Below are 19,584 nucleotides of genomic sequence, written 5' to 3'. Positions count from 1 at the left end.
TATCAATTTTAGTAAATAGTATGCTGCCAGAGTGAACACCCGATATTCTCTTTATGAAACATGAAGCTTTACAAACATTTCCATTGTAAATGATTTTACTTTTTAACTTTAATTGAAAGAGTGTCACTTCACTTTTCTGAAAAATTTATTTATATAAGAGAGTTCCCTACTTGAGGTTTAAGAGATACTAATATTTTTCTAATTAAAAGACAGTATAGGGAATTCCCTGGCGGTCCAGTGGTTAGGAGTCCACACTTCCACTGCCAGGGGCCCAGGTTTGATCCCTAATCAGGGAACTAAGATCCCGCAACTGCACGGCTTGGCCAAAAAAAAAAAAAAAAAAAGAAAAGGCAGTATGCTTCTGAGAATGGGTAATGAAAGAAGAGGTCTGAATAATTATTATACAAAAGTATCTATGTTTAATCCAAAAATGAAATTAAGAAAGCAGTTCCATTTACAATAGTATCAAAAGAGAATAAATTTAACGAAATGACTGTAAAATTTATACTCTGAAAACTACAAAACATTTTGGAAAAGAATTAAGAAGACCTAGATAAATAACAAGGTCCTACTGTATAGCATAGGGAACTATATTCAATATCCTGTGATAAACCATAACGGAAAAGAAAATTTTAAAAAGAATATATATATATAACTGAGTAACTTTGCTATACAGCAGAAATGAAACACAGCATTGTAAATTAAAAAAAGGAAGAAGAAGAAGACCTAAATACCTGGGAAAACATTCACATTCAGGGATCAGACTTAATATTGTTAAGATGTAGTACTCCCCAAATGGATTTACAGATTCAACACAACCCCTGTTAGAATCCCAGCTGGTTTTTTTGCATAAATTGACAAGCTGAACCTAAATTTCATATGGAGTTGCAAGGGACCCAGAAGAACCAAAACAATATTGAAAAAGAAGAACAAAGTTGGATGACTCGCACTTTTTTATTTTAAAACTTACTGCAAAGCAACAGTAATCAAGACACTGTGGTACTGGCATTAGAATAGACATATAGGTCAATGGAATAGAATTGAGAATCCAGATATGAATCTATGGTCCATTGCTTTTCTACTAGTGTGCCAAGACTGTTCAGTGGGGAGAGGATAATTTTTTCAACAGATGGTGCTAGGACAACTGGATGTTGATGTACAAAAGATTGAATTTGAACCTTTACCTCATACTATACAAAAGTTAACCCAAAATGTGTCGAAGAACTAAATGTAATAGCCCAAACTGTAAAACTCTTAGAAGAAAACATAAGGGTAAATCTTCAGGTCCTCAGATTTGGCAGTGGACTCTTAGATATGACACCAAAAGCACAAATAGCAAAAGAAAAAAATAGATAAATTGGATTTCATCATAATGAAATTTTTTGTGCTGCAAAGGACATCCTGAAAAAAAGTAAAACAACAATCCATATAATGGGAGAAAATATTTACAAATCATATCTAATAAGGGACTAGTATTTCAAGTATATAAAAACTCTTAGAACTTAACAATAAAAAGACAAATAACCCGATTTTACTTTTATTCTTTTTTTTTTTTTTTTTTTGGCCACACCACGTGGTATGCGGGATCTTAGCTCCCCAACCAGGGATTGAACCTGTGCCCCCTGCAGTGGAAGCAAGGATTCTTAACCACTGAACCACCAAGGAAATCCCCAAATAACCCGATTTTAAAATGGGCAAAGGGTTTGAATAGACATTTCTCCAGAGATGACATAGGAATGGCCATTAAGCACATGAAATGATGCTCAACATCAGTAGTCATTGGGGAAATGCAAATCAAAATCACAGTGAGATCCCACATAATACCTACTAGGATGGCTGGAATCAAACAGATAATAAGTGTTGACTGGTGAGGATGTGCAGAAATTAGAGACCTCACATGCTGCTGAAGGGTATGTAAAATGGTACAGCCACTGTGGAAAACAGTTTTGCAGTTCCTCAGAAAGTTAAACATAAGAGTTACCATTTCTTCCTGCAATTCCACTCTTAGGCACATACCCAAGAGAAATGAAAACATTATTCACACAAAAACCTATACGTGAATGTTCATAGCGGTATTGTTCCTAGCTAAAAGGTGGAAATAAACCAAATGTCCACCACTTGATTAATAGATAAACAAAATGTGGTATTATTTGGCCATGAATGAACAAATGAATCCAGGAATAAAAATACATGCTATTGATGAACATTATGCTAAATGAGAGAAGCCAGTTAAAAAAGACCACATATTATGTGATTCCATTTGTATGAAACATCCATTATAGATGAATCTGTTGACTCACAGAAACTATTGAGACAGAAAGTAGATTCGTGGTTGCTTAAGGACTGGTGTTTGGAGGTGAGAGAGGGACAGGACGACTGGTGGGTGGGTAATAGCTAAAGAGTATGAGGTTTATTTTATTTTTTGGGGGGGTTTGAGGTGATAGAAATATTCTAAAATTGATTGATGTGACAGTTGCATGATTCTGAGAACATACTAAAACCCAGTGAATTGTACACTTTAAATGGGTAAATTGTATGCTATGTGAATTACATCTCAAAAGCCATTACCAAAAAATGTACATAGGCTTAGTCAAAATTAATATGCAGACTTACAAATATGATTATGTAACTTCATGTTAGAATTGAGTAGTGTAATCACTTAGTATAGGTTGAAATGATTTTTCCCTCTTGTGAAACTATATTTAGAATTAAACTAGGGAAAGTTTCAAATCTCATCACATTTTGAACATTTTTTTATTTTTCAATAAATTATTGATTAGAGATAAAACTGTTATTTCATTTGTGGTCAGTCTTAAGTTATACTTTGTAAATCATGATTTTGTATTATTATACATATCTGTTTCACTGCTTCATAATCACTTTAATAACCAAGAGAGATTTTTTTTTTCCTGCAAGGTTTTTAAGGTAATCTAAAGAAATGCAGTTTTCAATACAGATAGTGCTGCTTTGATGTTTATTCTTATTACCCACATGGAAAGATTTTTTGACTTTAAATGAGAATCTGATGGTTGTAAGTTAAGAACTTTTCAGTTCCAGCCCCTAAAGCAGCAAAAGTTTTACTAAAAAATACTACATTGCCTAAATTCTACAAATTAGAGTTTAGCAAGTCCATTGAATTAAGCTTTCAGTTACTTATACTTTATTTGAAATTAAGTTAGTTTCTTCTCCTTCTTCTTAAGTACAAACCCATTTATGGTTATATCTTGATGTGGTCTCTCCAAAGACCATGTTCTCCCATTACAACTTGCGAGTGACCCTGCTCAAAATTACAATAGTTATTATTACTGACCAGGTAGGTCTTGCAATTTCTTATTTTCCTAGAAATGGCATTTGTGGGTCTGAAAGGGATGCCCAAATTCATTTTTTTAACAACATAAAATTTACCATCTTGACCATTTTTAAGTGTACAATTTAGTAGGGTTTAGTATATTCATATTGCTGTGAAACAGATCTCCAGAAATTTTTTTCATCTTCCCCAACTGAAACTCTATACTCATTAAACAAAATCCCCTTTTCCCTCTCCCTACAGCCCCTGGTAACCACCATTCTACTTTCTGTTCTATGAATTTGACTACTTTAGATGCCTCATTAAAGTGGAATTATATAGTATTTGCCTTTTTGTGACTGGTTTATTTCTTTAGCATAATGTCTTCAGGGTTCAACAACATTGTAGCACATGACAGAATTTCTTTTTAAGGCTGAATAATATTCTGTTGTATGTATATACCATCCATCCATTCTCCATTCATCCACTGATGAACATTTGGGTTGCTTCCACCTCTTCGCTATTGTGAGTGAAATTAAGTTGGTAGCTTCTTAATGTTTAGCTTAAGATATTAAAGTTTTGTTGTGGAGGAAGAAACAGCAGTTCCAATATAAGATTAAAAAATGAGGAAAGGTAATCCTGAATAGGGTGACTACCTTTTTGCCCTGGTTGTCCTTGGTGGCCAGTGAGAGTAGTTTATGATATCAGCTCAACTTATACTTCCCAAAGACTTCTTCCTGAAGAGGACTGTCTTTTATGTCCAAATATGCTACTAGATGGAATGCAAAGTGGATTTGACAATTTAGTTGTCCTTACTCAAAAAGAAAAGACTTGACCACACTGAGACCTTCATTTTTTTTTTTATTACTAACAACATGGTCCTCTGACATAGGAAGCCTTGTGCTTTCTTATTGTGGATCACTTCATTGGAGGCAGGTCACTTCTTCGTGCATTGTATGGATATACCATATTTTCTTTTATCTATTCATCAGATGATGGACATTTTAGTTACTTCTACATGTGAATACTCTATGACCCAGGGTATGTGCCCAGAAAAATGCATATCTACGTACACCAAAAAATTGTGTTCGAGGGCTTCTCTGGTGGCGCAGTGGTTGAGAGTCTGCCTGCCAATGCAGGGGACACGGGTTCGTGCCCCGGCCTGGGAGGATCCCACATGCCGTGGAGCGGCTAGGCCCGTGAGCCATGGCCGCTGAGCCTGCACGTCCGGAGCCTGTGTTCCGCAACGGGAGAGGCCACAACAGTGAGAGGCCCTCGTACCGCAAAAAAAAAAAAAACAAAAACTGTTTGAGAATGTTCAAACCAAACATCTAAGTCATTACGCAGACTAATAAACATGAACTACCCCCCCAATTTTTTTTTAAATGAAAAGAATGAGCTATTAATACATGCAACAAAATGGATAAACCTCAAACATAATGTTGGGCAAAAGAAGCCAGACACAAAAGAGTGGTTACTGTATATTTCCATTGATAGATGTTCAAAATAGGCAAAACTAATCTCTTGCAATTAAACAGAACAGGTAACTTTAGGTAGTGGTAAATGAGGATTACTGATTTGGAAGAGGCACAAGAAAGCCTATTGGAGAGCTGAAAATGTTCTCTCCCTGGATGGTTACATAGGTATATGTATGGATATGTAAAAATTCACTGAATTATACATTTTACATTTGTGCACTTTACTTCATGTTAATTATGCCCCAATTAAAAAGAAGAATAAAAAATTAAAAAAATTAAAAAAAGAAATGTTAAAAAAAATTGAGGGGATATCATTTGTGCAAGAGGATTAAAATTTGGTTTTAGATGTTAACAGTATGTGTTAGTGACCCTCACACAGCTTTCCACTGTTCCTCAGGAGGAGCTACTTCACAATCACTGGCTCTAAACAAAGCTGAAAAATTATATGCCAGACTCCAGGAAATTGTCCAAATAATTAACAGTAAAGCAAGACTTAAAAAAAAAACAAACAGTAAGTTAACATTGCTTTTAATGTAAGTACCTTCATTACAATGAGAAAGAAATGGACATAAGTGCATCACTGGGATTTGTGAAGTTTTCAGGTACTGTGGCTTCTCCAATTTGTACATTAGTTGAATGCCTAATTTTAAATGTGCATACTTTTCTACTCCTGCAACATCATTAATATATTTCTTTCCTCTTAAAACTTGCATTATCATTTAGAATGGAGGTCATATTCTTCTTGGCAGGAAAATATTAATGAAATATTGGACCATTTTTGCCTGATGATCAGGTTCAAGTCATTGACAATCCATAGTTTTAGTTCTTCTAGAATCAATTGTTTTACCTTTAACTATGTTCATAATTGTGCTTTTTTCACTTTCAACCCTTTTGCTTTTTCAAAGGACCATTTGGACTTTTCTTCCTGAATGGCTGAAACGTCAACTAGGTACTATAACTTTTTCAGTATCCGCAGATCTCCATTTGGTCTTTTAATTTTTCACATTTATGTGGCAGGTCTTCAAATAGCAAGTAATCCATCTGCTCTAAGGAATACTTCAAATCTATTAAAGATCTGTAATGAAATATTTACTGATGAAATAATATAACATCTGGGATTTGCTTCAAAATCATTTTGTTATTGAAATTGGGTGAGGTTACATCGGGGAATCATTGTATAAGTGAGATTTTGCATAATAAAATTTTTAAAAACTAAAGTACTTCGTTATTTTTCTGCTGTAGAGTATCATGCTTTCTGGAGTGATTCATTCCAGCTTTGTTTGTTTTTTTTCCCCCTCACCACTATAATGTAGAAAGTTTTACACACTTGCTTAAAGCATTGCCTCTGTAAGTACATCATAGGTCACCCTCTGGAAATGGAGTACAGGTCCTTCTTTGGCCTCATTTATCAATGACATCATCTACCCTCTTCTACCTCACTCTGCTCAGTCTCACTCCAGACTTTCAGCTGAAAATGAGGATTTTTCTAATAGATTCATCAGAATAGACTATTATGTTTAACAGTTCAGGAAAGTCATAGGAACTAGTTGTCACTGACCTAAGCTTTTCATCTCAAAATGAAATAATTGAAATTGCTTTTCAGATGGTTTTGTATTAATGGCTTTTATTTTTTCACCATGACTCATACTAAAAAAATACGTATTATATTGTGATCTAGTGTATACAGAATTTAACATTTGTGTATGTCGGAAGCAGAAGTTTTATGAAGTAATACACCTTACTAAGTGTGATGTACTCTTAAATTTTATACTACTTTTCTTTAAAGAATGTGTTGGTCAGAACCCACTGAATTTATTTATTTCACACTCCACTAATCGATCTGCAGTTTAGAAAACATTTTAACGTTGTCTAAAACAGATATGTCTTATATATTAATAGTAAACATGCGCTATACCATTACCAGTGGTGTTAAGCAAGATTTAATAAGATTTTTTATAATAAACTACTTACTGGTTTTGATAAGTAATCCCTTCAAAAAACTTAGCACAAGAAGGAATTATCATTGCTGTTAACTACTAACCATTTGGGAAATCTTTCTGCATAGTGTACTAATAAACTAGTAGAATTAAGTTAGTAAAAATAAAAAAAGCCTCTGACTTCTTTCTTTAAAGTTGTAGTGTTTATTATCTTCTTACCCTTGATCATGCTGCCTACTTAAGGAGATGCTATCTGGATAGTGAAGGCCAGCCTCTTTGCCTTAAATAGACATGGTAAACAATCTGAGTTACATAGAAGTGGTTTCTTGGGTTTTGTTTGTGTTTTTTTTAAATTTTATTTTCTTTATTTTTTTATACAGCAGGTTCTTACTAGTTATCCATTTTATACATATTAGTGTATACATGTCAATCCCAATCTCCCAATTCATCCCACCACCACCACCACCCTTGCCTCCGCTTTCCCCCACTTGGTGTCCATACGTTTGTTCTCTTCATCTGTGTCTCAGTTTCTGCCCTGCAAACTGATTCATCTGTACCATTTTTCTAGGTTCCACATATACACGTTAATATACGATACTTGTTTTTCTCTTTCTGACTTACTTCACTCTGTATGACAGTCTCTAGATTCATCCACGTCTCTACAAATGACCCAATTTCATTCCTCTTTATGGCTGAGTAATATTCCATTGTATATACGTACCACATCTTTATCCATTCGTCTGTCAGTGGGTATTTAGGTTGCTTCCATGACCTGGCTATTGTAAATAGTGCTACAATGAACATTGGGGTGCATGTGTCTTTTTGAATTATGGTTTTCTCTTGATATATGCCCAGTAGTGGGATTGCTGGGTCACATGGTAATTCTATTTTTAGTTTTTTAGGAACCTCCATACTGTTCTCCATAGTGGCTGTATCAATTTACATTCCCACCAACAGTGCAAGAGGGTTCCCTTTTCTCCACACCCTCTCCAGCATTTGTTGTTTTTAGATTTTCTGATGATGCCCATTCTAACTGGTGTGAGGTGATACCTCATTGTAGTTTTGATTTGCATTTCTCTAATAATTAGTGATGTTAAGTGGATTTTCATGTACTTCTTGGCCATCTGTATGTCTTCTTTGGAGAAATGTCTATTTAGGTCTTCTGCCCATTTTTGGATTGGGTTGTTTGTTTTTTTAATATTGAGCTGCATGAGCTGTTTATATATTTTGGAGATTAATCCTTTGTCTGTTGATTCGTTTGCAAATATTTTCTCCCATTCTGAGGGTTGCCTCGTCTTGTTTATGGTTTCCTTTGCTGTGCAAAATCTTTTAAGTTTCAGTAGGTCCCATTTGTTTATTTTTGTTTTTATTTCCATTACTCTAGGAGATGGATCAAAAAAGATCTTGCTGTGATTTGTGTCAAAGAGTGTTCTTCCTATGTTTTCCTCTAAGAGTTTTATAGTGTCTGGTCTTACATTTAGGTCTCTAATCCATTTTGAGTTTATTTTTGTGTATAGTATTAGGGGGTGTTCTAATTTCATTTTTTACATGTAGCTGTCCAATTTTCCCAGCACCACTTAGTGAAGAGCCTGTCTTTTCTCCATTGTATATCCTTGCCTCCTTTGTCATAGATTAGTTGACCATAGGTGTGTGGGTTTATCTCTGGGCTTTCTATCCTGTTCCATTGACCTGTATTTCTGTTTTTGTGCCAGTACCATATTGTCTTGATTACTGTAGCTTTGTAGTATAGACTGAAGTCAGGGAGTCTGATTCCTCCAGCTCTGTTTTTTTCTCTCAAGACTGCTTTGGCTCTTCGGGGTCTTTTGTTTCTCCATACAAATTTTAAGATTTTTTTGTTCTCGTTCTGTAAAAAAATGCCATTGGTAATTTGATAAGGATTGCATTGAAGCTGTAGATTGCTTTGGGTAGTATAGTCATTTTCACAATGTTGATGCTTCCTGTCCAAGAACATGGTATATCTCTCCATCTGTTTGTATCATCTTTAATTTCTTTCATCAGTGTCTTACAGTTTTCTGCATATGGGTCTTTTGTCTCCCTAGGTAGGTTTATTCCTAGGTATTTTATTCTTTTTGTTGCAGTGGTAAACGGGAGTATTTCCTTAAGTTCTCTTTCAGATTTTTCATCATTAGTGTATAGGAATGCAGAGATTTCTGTGCATTAACGTTATATCCAGCAACTTTACCAAATTCATTGATTAGCTCTAGTAGTTTTCTGCTGGCATCTTTAGGATTCTCTATGTATAGTATCATGTCATCTGCAAACAGTGACAGTTTTACTTCTTTTCCAATTCGCATTCCTTTTTATTTCTATTTTCTTCTCTGATTGCTGTGGCTAGGACTTTCAAAACAATGTTGAATAATACTGGTGAGAGTGGACATCCCTGTCTTGTTCCTGATCTTAGAGGAAATGCTTTCAGTTTTTACCATTGAGAATGATGTTTCCTGTGGGTTTGTCGTATATGGCCTTTATTATGTTGAGGTAGGTTCCCTCTATGCCCACTTTCTGGGGAGTTTTTATCATAAATGGGTGTTGAATTTTGTCAGAAGCTTTTTCTGCATCTATTGAGATGATCATATGGTTTTTATTCTTCAGCTTGTTAATATGGTGTATCACATTGATCGATTTGCATATATTGAAGAGTCCTTGCATCCCTGGGATAGATCCCACTTGATCATGGTGTATGATCCTTTTAATGTGTTGTTGGATTCTGTTTGCTAGTATTTTGTTGAGGATTTTTGCATCTATATTCATCAGTGATATTGGTCTGTAATTTTCTTTTTTTGTAGTATCTTTGTCTGGTTTTGGTATCAGGGTGATGGTGGCCTCATAGAATGAGTTTAGGAGTGTTCCTTCCTCTGCAATTTTTTGGAAGAGTTTGAGAAGGATGGGTGTTAACTCTTCTCTAAATGTTTGATAGAATTCACCTGTGAAGCCATCTGGTCCTGGACTTTTGTTTGTTGGAAGATTTTTAATCACAGTATCAATTTCCTTACTTGTGATTGTTCTGTTCATATTTTCCATTTCTTCCTGGTTCAGTCTTGGAAGGTTATACCTTTCTATGAAGTTGTCCATTTCTTCCAGGTTGTCTGTTTTATTGGCATAGAATTGCTTGTAATAGTCTCTTAGGATGCTTTGTATTTCTGTGGTGTCTGTTGTAACTTCTCCTTTTTCATTTCTAATTTTTTTCATTTGAGTCCTCTTCCTCTTTTTCTTGATGAGTCTGGCTAATGGTTTATCAATTTTGTCTGTCTTCTCAAAGAACCAGCTTTTAGTTTTATTGATCTTTGCTATTATTTTCTTTGTTTCTATTTCATTTATTTCTGCTCTGATATTTATGATTTCTTTCCTTCTACTACCTTGGGTTTTGTTTATTCTTCTTTCTTTAGTTCCTTTAGGTGTAAGGTTAGATTGTTTATTTGAGATTTTTCTTATTTCTTGAGGTAGGCTTGTATTGCTATAAACTTTGCTCTTAGAATTGATTTTGCTGCATCCTATATGTTTTGGATCGTTGTATTTTCGTTGTCATGTGTCTCTAGGTACTTTTTGATTTCTTCATTGATCTCTTGGTTATTTAGTAACGTATTGTTTAGTCTCCATGTGTTTGTGTTTTTTACGTTTTTTTCCCTGTAATTGATTTCTAATCTCATAGTGCTGTGGTCAGAAAAGATGCTTGATATGACTTCAGTTTTCTTAAATTGACTGAGGCTTGATTTGTGACCCAAGATGTGATCTATCCTGGAGAATGTTCTGTGCGCACTTGAGAAGAAAGTGTAATCTGCTGTTTTGGGATGGAATGTCCTATAAATATCAGTTAAATCTATCTGGTCTATCATGTCATTTAAAGCTTGTGTTTCCTTACTAATATTCTGTTTGGATGATCCATCCATTGGTGTAAGTGAGGTGTTAAAGTCCCCCACTCTTATTGTGTTACTGTCGCTTTCCTCTTTTATAGCTGTTAGCAGTTGCCTTATGTATAGAGGTGCTCCTATGTTGGGTGCATATATATTTATAATTGTTATATCTTCTTGTTGGACTGATCCCTTGATCATTATGTAGTGTCCTTCCTTGTCTTTTGTAACATTCTTTATTTTATAGTATTTTGTCTGATATGAGTATTGCTACTCCAGCTTTCTTTTGATTTCCATATGCATGGAATATCTTTTTCCATGCCCTCGCTTTCAGTCTGTATGTGTCCCTAGGTCTGAAGTGGGTCTCTTGTAGACAGTATATATATCGGTCTTGTTTTTGTATCGATTCAGCAAGCCTGTGTCTTTTGGTTGGAGAATTTAATCCATTCATGTTTAGGGTAATTATTGACGTGGATGTTCCTAGTATCTTTTTCTTAATTGTTTTGGGTTTGTTTTTGTAGGTCCTTTTCTTCTCTTGTGTTTTCCATTTAGAGAAGTTCCTTTAGCATTTGTTGTAGAGCAGGTTTGGTGGTGCTGAATTCTCTTAGCTTTTGCTTGTCTGTAAAGCTTTTGATTTCTCCATCGAATCTGAATGAGATCCTTGCCGGGTAGAGTAATCTTGGTTGTAGGTTATTCCCTTTCATCACTTTAAATATATGTCATGCCACTCCCTTCTGGCTTGTAGGGTTTCTGCTGAGAAATCAGCTGGTAACCTTATGGAAGTTCTCTTGTATGTTATTTGTCATTTTTCCCTTGTTGCTTTCAATAATTTTTCTTTGTCTTTAATTTTTGCCAATTTGATTACTATGTGTCTTGGTTTGTTTCTCCTTTGGTTTATCCTGTATGAGACTCTCTGTGTTTCCTGGACTTGGATGGCTATTTCCTTTCCCATGTTAGGGAAGTTTTCAATTATAATCTCTTCAAATATCTTCTTGGGTCCTTTCTCTCTCTCTTCTTCTGGGACCCGTATAATGTGAATGTTGTTGCGTTTAATGTTGTCCCAGAGGTCTCTTAGGCTGTCTTCATTTCTTTTCATTCCTTTTTCTTAATTCTGTTCTGCAGCAGTGAATTCCACCATTCTGTCTTTCAGGCCACTGATCCGTTCTTCTTCCTCAGTTACTCTGCTATTGATTCCTTCTAGTGTATTTTTCGTTTCAGTTATTGTATTGTTCATCTCTGTTCTTTAATTCTTCTAGGTCTTTGTTAAACATTTCTTGCATCTTCTCGACCTTTGCCTCCATTCTTTTTCTGAGGTCCTGGATCATCTTCACTATCATTATTCTGAATTCTGTTTCTGGAAGGTTGCCTATCTCCATTTCATTTAGTTGTTTTTCTGGGGTTTTATCTTGTTCCTTCATCTGGTACATAGCCCTCTGCCTTTTCATCTTGTCTATCTTTCTGTGAATGTGGTTTTTGTTCCACAGGCTGGAGGATTGTAGTTCTTCTTGCTTCTGCTGTCTACCCTCTGGTGGATGTGGCTATCTAAGAGGCTTGTGCAAGTTTCCTGACGGTAGGGACTGGTGGTGGGTAGAGCTGGCTGTTGCTCTGGTGGGCAGAGCTTAGTAAAACTTTTATCTGCTTGTCTGCTAATGGATGGGGCTGGTTTCCCTCCCTGTTGGTTGTTTGGCCTGAGGCGACCCAACACTGGAGACTACCCGGGCTCTTTGGCGGGGCTAATGGTGGACTCTGGGAGTGCTCACGCCAAGGAGTACTTCCCAGAACTTCTGCTGCCAATGTCCTTGTCCTTGTGGTAAGCCACAGATGCCCCCTGCCTCTGCAGGAGACCCTCCAACACTAGCAGGTAGGTCTGGATCAGTCTCCTATGGGGTCACTGCTCCTTCCCCTGGGTCCCGATGCTCACACTGCTTTGTGTGTGCCCTCCAAGAGTGGAGTCTCTGTTTCCCCCAGTCCTCTCGAAGTCCTGCGATCAAATCCTGCTAGCCTTCAAAGTCTGATTCTCTAGGAATTCCTCCTCCTGTTGCCGGACCCCCAGGTTGGGAAGCCTGACGTGGGGCTCAGAACCTTTGCTTCCGTGGGTGGACTTCTCAGTATAAGTGTTCTCCAGTTTGTGAGTCACCCACCCAGCAGTTATGGGATTTGATTTTATTGTGATTGCGCCCTTCTACCGTCTCACTGTGGCTTCTCCTTTGTCTTTGGATGTAGGGTATCTTTTTTGGTGAGTTCCAGTGTCTTCCTGTCAATGATTGTTCAGCAGTTAGTTATGATTCCAGTGATCTCACAAGAGGGAGTGAGAGCACGTCCTTCTGCTCCACCATCTTGAACCATAGATCGGTTTCTTGTTTTAACTACTAATTGCCTCACATTCATTTGGCTGGATTTTTTTTTTTTTTCTGACAAGTTCTAGGTAGTAATTTATAAATGTACTACTTTCACTTTACGGCAAGAAATCTGACAGCTGGAGATTAACTAAACTGGGAACCTGAGGCTTGTATGTTCCTTTATCAGTGTGACTCTGAGAACTGACACCTGCTGGTTCTTTGAAATAGTCCTTTGTCTGATGAAGCTTACCATAAATGTTGTCTCTGTAGGCGATTTACTGAAACAGGAAGTCTTCATGCAGTGGATTTTATGGGTAGCTTCACATCTAAGACTGCTGCTTCAGAAGGGCTGAGTTTGGATGTAAAGCTCCCAAAACTACTATGTAATGCAGTTTCTTTTACATTAACAATAAAAGAACCCATAGCCAGGAAGTGACCTTGGGAAGCATTGTGGATTTTGTACAGCAACTAAAAGCTTTGATTGCTTGGGATTATGCCACCTCATCAATGGTATTTTTCTGTTCAGTAAACTACCTTTCTCACAATTATTGATATATCATTCATATATATATATATATATATATATATATATATATATATATATATATATAATTTTTTGTAAGATGAAGCAGTCATTCATTTTAAATGGGCAGGATTGTAACCTTCTATCTTTGTAATTAAATTCTTCCAGAGCAAAATTTTTGTGTATCACTGAGAATAGTGGCTTAGTGTTTGTCTAGCCTTCTACCTGGCTGTGTTTTGTATTGACCTCTTAGTCTTCTCTTTTTTTTGGCCACACCGCATGGCTTGTGGGATCTTAGTTCACTGACCAGGGATTGAACCCAGGCCACGACAGTGAAAGCGTGGAGTCCTAACCACTGGACCGCCAGGGAATTCCCCTGACCTCTTCAGTCTTAATGATGCCCCCTGGCCAAGGAATTCATTTGAATGATGCATAGCTCAGGAGAATTATCTAGTCACCTCCAGGGCCTCTTAGGAATAAGGATAATTGCTTTTTAAGAGGATGACATGTGTTCAGCTTGTTTTGAAATAAGCGGAGAAAGTAAGCAAACAAAAGCAAGCTAGCATTTTGTAATGTATTAGCTATCATGTTTGGTGTTACATAAGCTGCGTCATTATGCTTCTGTGTTTATATTCTTTTATACAGGTACAAAATTGAAGCTGAGAGGCATTTCATAATTTCTCTGCTGCTTTTAGGTTTAGTGAGAACTTGGAGGAAGGCATCATGGTAGAGTGAAACAATCGTTGCCTGCTCTCCTGGTTTTCTTTCTGTTCTCCTCTAATTAAGAGCATCAACTTTAACCCTTCTATTTTCCTTTTCCCTCATGTTTATATGTAATCCAAAGGTTGTTAGTTTTTTCTTCTAAATGCCTTGATTATAAATCCTATTTTTTAAAGTTATCTTCCAGGAATTATTGCATCATACCTGCCATGATGATAGAAGTCATAAAAATTAGATTTATCTAGGACATTGCAGTTTACAAAGTACTTTCACATATTCTAACTCATGTAATCCTCATAACCACACTGAAGTGGTAGATGTTATTCTTTAAATGTTCTACTATAAAAGCTTCCTGTTCATTTTCTTCATAGGTATTCTTGTCTCTTTTATTTTATACATTGGGACCAGATTAATTTTTTTTTTTTTTTGCGGTATGCGGGCCTCTCACTGTTGTGGCCTCTCTCGTTGCAGAGCACAGGCTCAGCGGCCATGGCTCACGGGCCCAGCTGCTCCGCGGCATGTGGGATCCTCCCGGACTGGGGCACGAACCTGTGTCCCCTGCATCGGCAGGCGGACTCTCTACCACTGCGCCACCAGGGAAGCCCCCAGATTAATATTTTTAAAATACAACTTTCACCACTATACGTTTCCTCTTAGCACAAATATCTTTGGTGATTTCACAAGCTGAATAATGAAGTCAAAACTCCTGTATTCACATTTAGGATTATCCATAACCTGATTCTAAACTAAATTTTTTTTAATTGCCCTAAAACTTTCTCAGAAGAACCTTCTCTGTATATCAAGTCAATTTGGTTCACTTCAGCAAGCACCTGTTACCTACTATATATCAGATACTATGTTGGTCGTTAGGGATAAAAAGATGAGTGGAACATTCTTGTCCTTAGGAAATTCACTGCCTAGTGGAGGTAAAAAGAAGCATGAATAACTAATTATAATATATGTGTAAGTTGATGAAACTGAGTGCTGCCTCAGTTTTATTTTATTTTATTTTTTTAAATTAATTAATTTATTATTTTTGACTATATTGGGTTTTCGTTTCTGCACGTGAGCTTTCTCTAGTTGCAGTGAGTGGGGACAACTCTTCATTGTGGTGCGCGGGCTTCTCAGTAGTTGTGACACGTGGGCTCAGTAGTTGTGGCTTGTGGGCTCTAGAGCGCAGGCTCAGTAGTTGTGGTGCATGGGCTTAGTTGCTCCGTGGCATGTGGGATCTTCCTGGCCCAGGGCTCAAACCTGTGTCCCCTGCATTGGCAGGTGGATTCTTAACCACAGCACCACCAGGGGATGTCCACTGCCTCAGTTTTATAATGTATATTTAGAAAAGGGATTTTTTTTTTTTTTTTTTTTTTTTTTGGTGGTATGCGGGCCTCTCACTGCTGTGGCCTCTCCCGTTGTGGAGCACAGGCTCCGGATGCACAGGCCCAGCGGCCATGGCTTACGGGCCCAGCAGCTCCACAGCATGTGGGATCTTCCCGGACCGGGGCATGAACTCGTGTTCCCTGCATTGGCAGGCGGACTCTCAACCACTGCACCACCAGGGAAGGCCTAGAAAAGGGATTTTTTTTAAAGGCATAAAAACCACCAGGAACCAAAAAGAGAGAGAGAGAGAGAGAGAGAAGATAAAAACAGGTGAGAAATTTTAACAAAATTCTGGAAGCTGGAAAGCAGTTAACTGGTAACTAATTTAGCAGTCCAGAGAAAGCGGAATGATTTAGCGGGTAGGCCAGTTTGTAACGTAGAATACACCAGATATCAATAAGTTCAAGAATTGGAGACAGTAGGAATTTCAAAAAGTTGGGATGCAGAAGGCGCTAAAAACAGGAAGATTAGTTGCAAGTATATACATATATATATATATGGAGCAGTTGTATCGCTAAATTCCCTCCTTCCCTGGCATCGCCTGGCAGCTACTCTTTCCCACCTTCACAGGAGATGTAAAGGTCACACTGTTGAAGGTAAACTGAGCTGTGAAAACTGGGCTGCCCAGCTGAACACAGGGAAAATGAGGAAAAGGTTCCCCTCTGATTGGTGAGGCCTCCTAGACTCTGGAATAAGCAGATCCATAAGTGCCTGGGATTTCTTTGAACTCTTGTTTGGTTGGTTGTTTGGTCTTCCTCCAAAAGAAAACTATGCAGGATTTCTTTCTTTGTTTTTTGGCTGCATTGGGTCCTTGTTGCTATGTGTGGGCCTTCGCTGTGGTGCATGGGCCTCTCATTACAGTGGTCTCTCCGGTTGCGGAGCGCAGGCTCTAGGTGCGTGGGCTTCAGCAGTTGTGGCACGTGGGCTCAGTAGTTGTGGCTCACAGGCCCAGTTGCTCCGTGGCACGTGGAATCCTCCCAGACCAGGGCTCGAACCCGTGCCCCCTGCATTGGCAGGCGCATTCTTAACCACTGAGCCACCAGGGAAGTCCCTGCACAAGTTCTATAATAGAGCAAGTTTTACTATAAAAAAAAAAAAGGATTCCCCCAAATCTTCAAGAAAAGTGAGGATTTAGGAAAAGTATTTACTTCGGAGTAAGAAGCTGGCTTTCAACGTTATTCATAGTCTGTTTGTATGGATTTTTCTGGTTTCGTTTCACACCATTCTCCCCCATATGCTTTGTGCTCCTTTCATATTGGTCCACTCATACTTTATCACATTCTCTGCATTTTCTATCATTTCTCCACCTCAATGTTCAAATTAGTATTTTTATAAGAAATGCTCTTTATCCTTTCCTGTTCGTCCTCAGAGGCTCACCTCAAGTGCCATTTGTGCCCAAATGCTTTACCCTCCCTCATCTAAGTCATCTACTGACTTTTTCATATTTCTTTTTTTTTTTAACACTTATCACTTTATGTGATTTATTTATCAAACTTTGAGGCACCATGTTCAAGGTCTTGTGTGAGGATCTAGAATGCAGTCTCTGAAGGGTGAGAAGTGAGTGTTGCTCATCTTAGGTGTCTGATATTTGCATATGAGGGGTATTAAATACTCAAATACTTTCCCTTACCTCTGGTGTCTTATTTTTCTGGTTAATCTTTTATACCTCTTTACAAAGGAGGTATAGTTATTCTAAATCAGAGATCTGATCATGTCACTACCCTACTCAGAAACCTTTCATTTTAAGCTTTAAGATGGCATTGAAGACTTTCCTAATGTGGGCTCACCCTTACTTTTCTAGTTTCTTTTGCTCCCCTAACCACTCCTTGCCCATCCCTACCCCTTCCTGATCTTCATGGTGCAACTTATGGTCCATCTACCCCAAGACCATTGCCCATTCTCTTCCTAAACCGTCTGTTTTCTCATTTTTATTGTTTTGCTCATACAGTTTCTTCTCCCTGAGATGTCTTTTTCTCCCTTCTTCAACTGTTAAAATTCTACTCATTTTTTCACACCCTGTGGGGAGGTGGTGGGAGAAAGAAAGAAAAGTACATCCTTTCTGAGACTCCTGTGATTGCCTTCTCTCTTTTCTTGCTCACAGATCAGAATCCAGATTGATTACTAGGCTTACACTGATACCACCATCTCAATTCACTTTAAAAGTTGTAATCTATTTGAATTAAAGATCTGTTACTTTAAGCATATACTTCAAAAATTAATTTAATTCTTTAACAGTGAAGTCATATTGTAGTCTAAATGAGTAAGGGGTGAATTTCGGTGCCCCTACTTCCCTACCCCCCAGTAATTCTTACTGCTAAAACTCGGGGGGGTGTCCAATTCGGAAAGACATCCCCCTCCCCAAACACATTTACAGTTTTAAACTTGACCGTTTTCCTCTAAGCAGTAATAAGTTTTTAGGGTCATCCCTTTGCTAAAATAAGTTTTAGATCACAATAACAGTGCTTATACAGTGCCCGGAAGGGCTTTCCTGAAAAATCTTTATGCAGCATCCTGTTTCGCGTGGAAGAAGTCTGTGGCCAAGCTGGAGTTTTAATCTGCCTGGGAGCTTGCTGTTACTACCTCATCTTGTCCTCTCTCGGTCGTTGGTATCCTTTTCACAATTTCATCAAACATATTTTTTAAAATGATTTTGGTGGGAACATTAATCAGAAACACAAATTAACTTTTAGAACTTAATGCAATTAATATAGAGAGGGAAAAAATGGCTATTTTCTACTTTTGCTCCTTTAAAAAAGAAGTTATTCATCTTATGATGTCTTAGGTGTTTGTCTGGCAACCTGTGAATCCTCTCTATTAATGTTGTTTGCAGACAAAAGTTATTCCTAAATTAGTGTACTCTTCTTCATATAAAAGTACTGGGAAAACTGATAACAGTATTAAAAGTATAATGGTGTAATTTTAACTGTATTAAAAGTATAATGGCCATCTATTGTCTAGAGCTTGTTAAAAATAACCAATATTACAAGCAGCCTTTTGTTCCCAAAATGCAGGGGTTTTTTTTTTTTCATTATCAAAACAACCTATATTATATGAAAATTAGAAACAGTCATTTTTTTTTTTTTGCGGTACGTGGGCCTCTCACTGTTGTGGCCTCTCCCATTGCGGAACACAGGCTCCACATGCGCAGGCCCAGCGGCCATGGCTCACGGGCCCAGCCGCTCCGCAGCATGTGGGATCCTCCTGGACCGGGGCACGAACCCATGTCCCCTGCATCGGCAGGCGGACGCCCAACTACTGCGCCACCAGGGAAGCCCAGAAACAGTCATTTAATACCTTAATGTACATCTTTCTGTATACTTTTCCATGCATATATATTCAGCTATGTACATATGTATATGTACGTTTATGTGTATATATAACCTTTACCTCCATGTATTATTTAAAAAGTAGTCATACTATATGTACTTATAACTTTTAATCAGTCAAGGTTTTGAGTGTCTGAGATGTGCAGAACATGGTCTTAAGCACCATAGGGCATTGATAGATCCATTAAATAAAATCTCTACTCTCAAGATATTTATAGTCCAGCTGAATAAGATAGGACAAATATATAAGAAGCAATGTGAAGTCCAGTGCAGTGGCTGAGCTAAATGGTCTATACTAAGCACTCACAAGGAATTAAAATTAGCCTTCAAGGACCAATGGAGTTGAAGAGGTAAAGGTAGCTATGTACCCAGCATGTAGTGTGGGCTTACTAACTGATGGTTGTTGCTCTTATACTCACCCCAAGTTCTGACTCTAGATGTCTAGTACAGAGGAATATTGATTCCATTTCTATAAGTAGAGAAGTTCAGAGGAAAAAGGTTACAACTGCAGGAAGAACTTTGAGTTAAGTGTTGTCTGGGTGGAGAGCTATTTCTGCATATAGGTGAAGATGTAGAGCTTGAGTTCTGGTGAAGAGTCAAAACAGCTTTGAGAATCATCTACTTAGAGACAGTAGATGAGTTTTCCAGAAGGAGCAGGCCAATAACTGGTTTTATTTCACACTGTCCTTTATGCCAACTAAAGTTGATACTAAATACCATGACAAAAAA

At 37.5% G+C, this 19,584-nt stretch overlaps 1 protein-coding gene across 5 annotated transcripts in view; it reads left to right on the top strand.

Moving 5' to 3' along the window:
- The window catches only part of CSNK1G1 (casein kinase 1 gamma 1), a 152,635-nt gene that overhangs the window by 54,423 nt on the left and 78,628 nt on the right, over positions 1–19,584 (top strand). The gene's annotated exons all lie outside the window — the stretch shown is intronic.

The sequence above is a fragment of the Mesoplodon mirus genome (genome assembly GCF_964341445.2).
Source record: "Mesoplodon mirus genome assembly, chromosome: 4".
In the NCBI taxonomy this organism is placed as follows: Eukaryota; Metazoa; Chordata; class Mammalia; order Artiodactyla; family Ziphiidae; genus Mesoplodon; species Mesoplodon mirus.
Note: the sequence above shows the minus strand (reverse complement) of the source record. Positions and strands in the feature narration are given on the sequence as shown.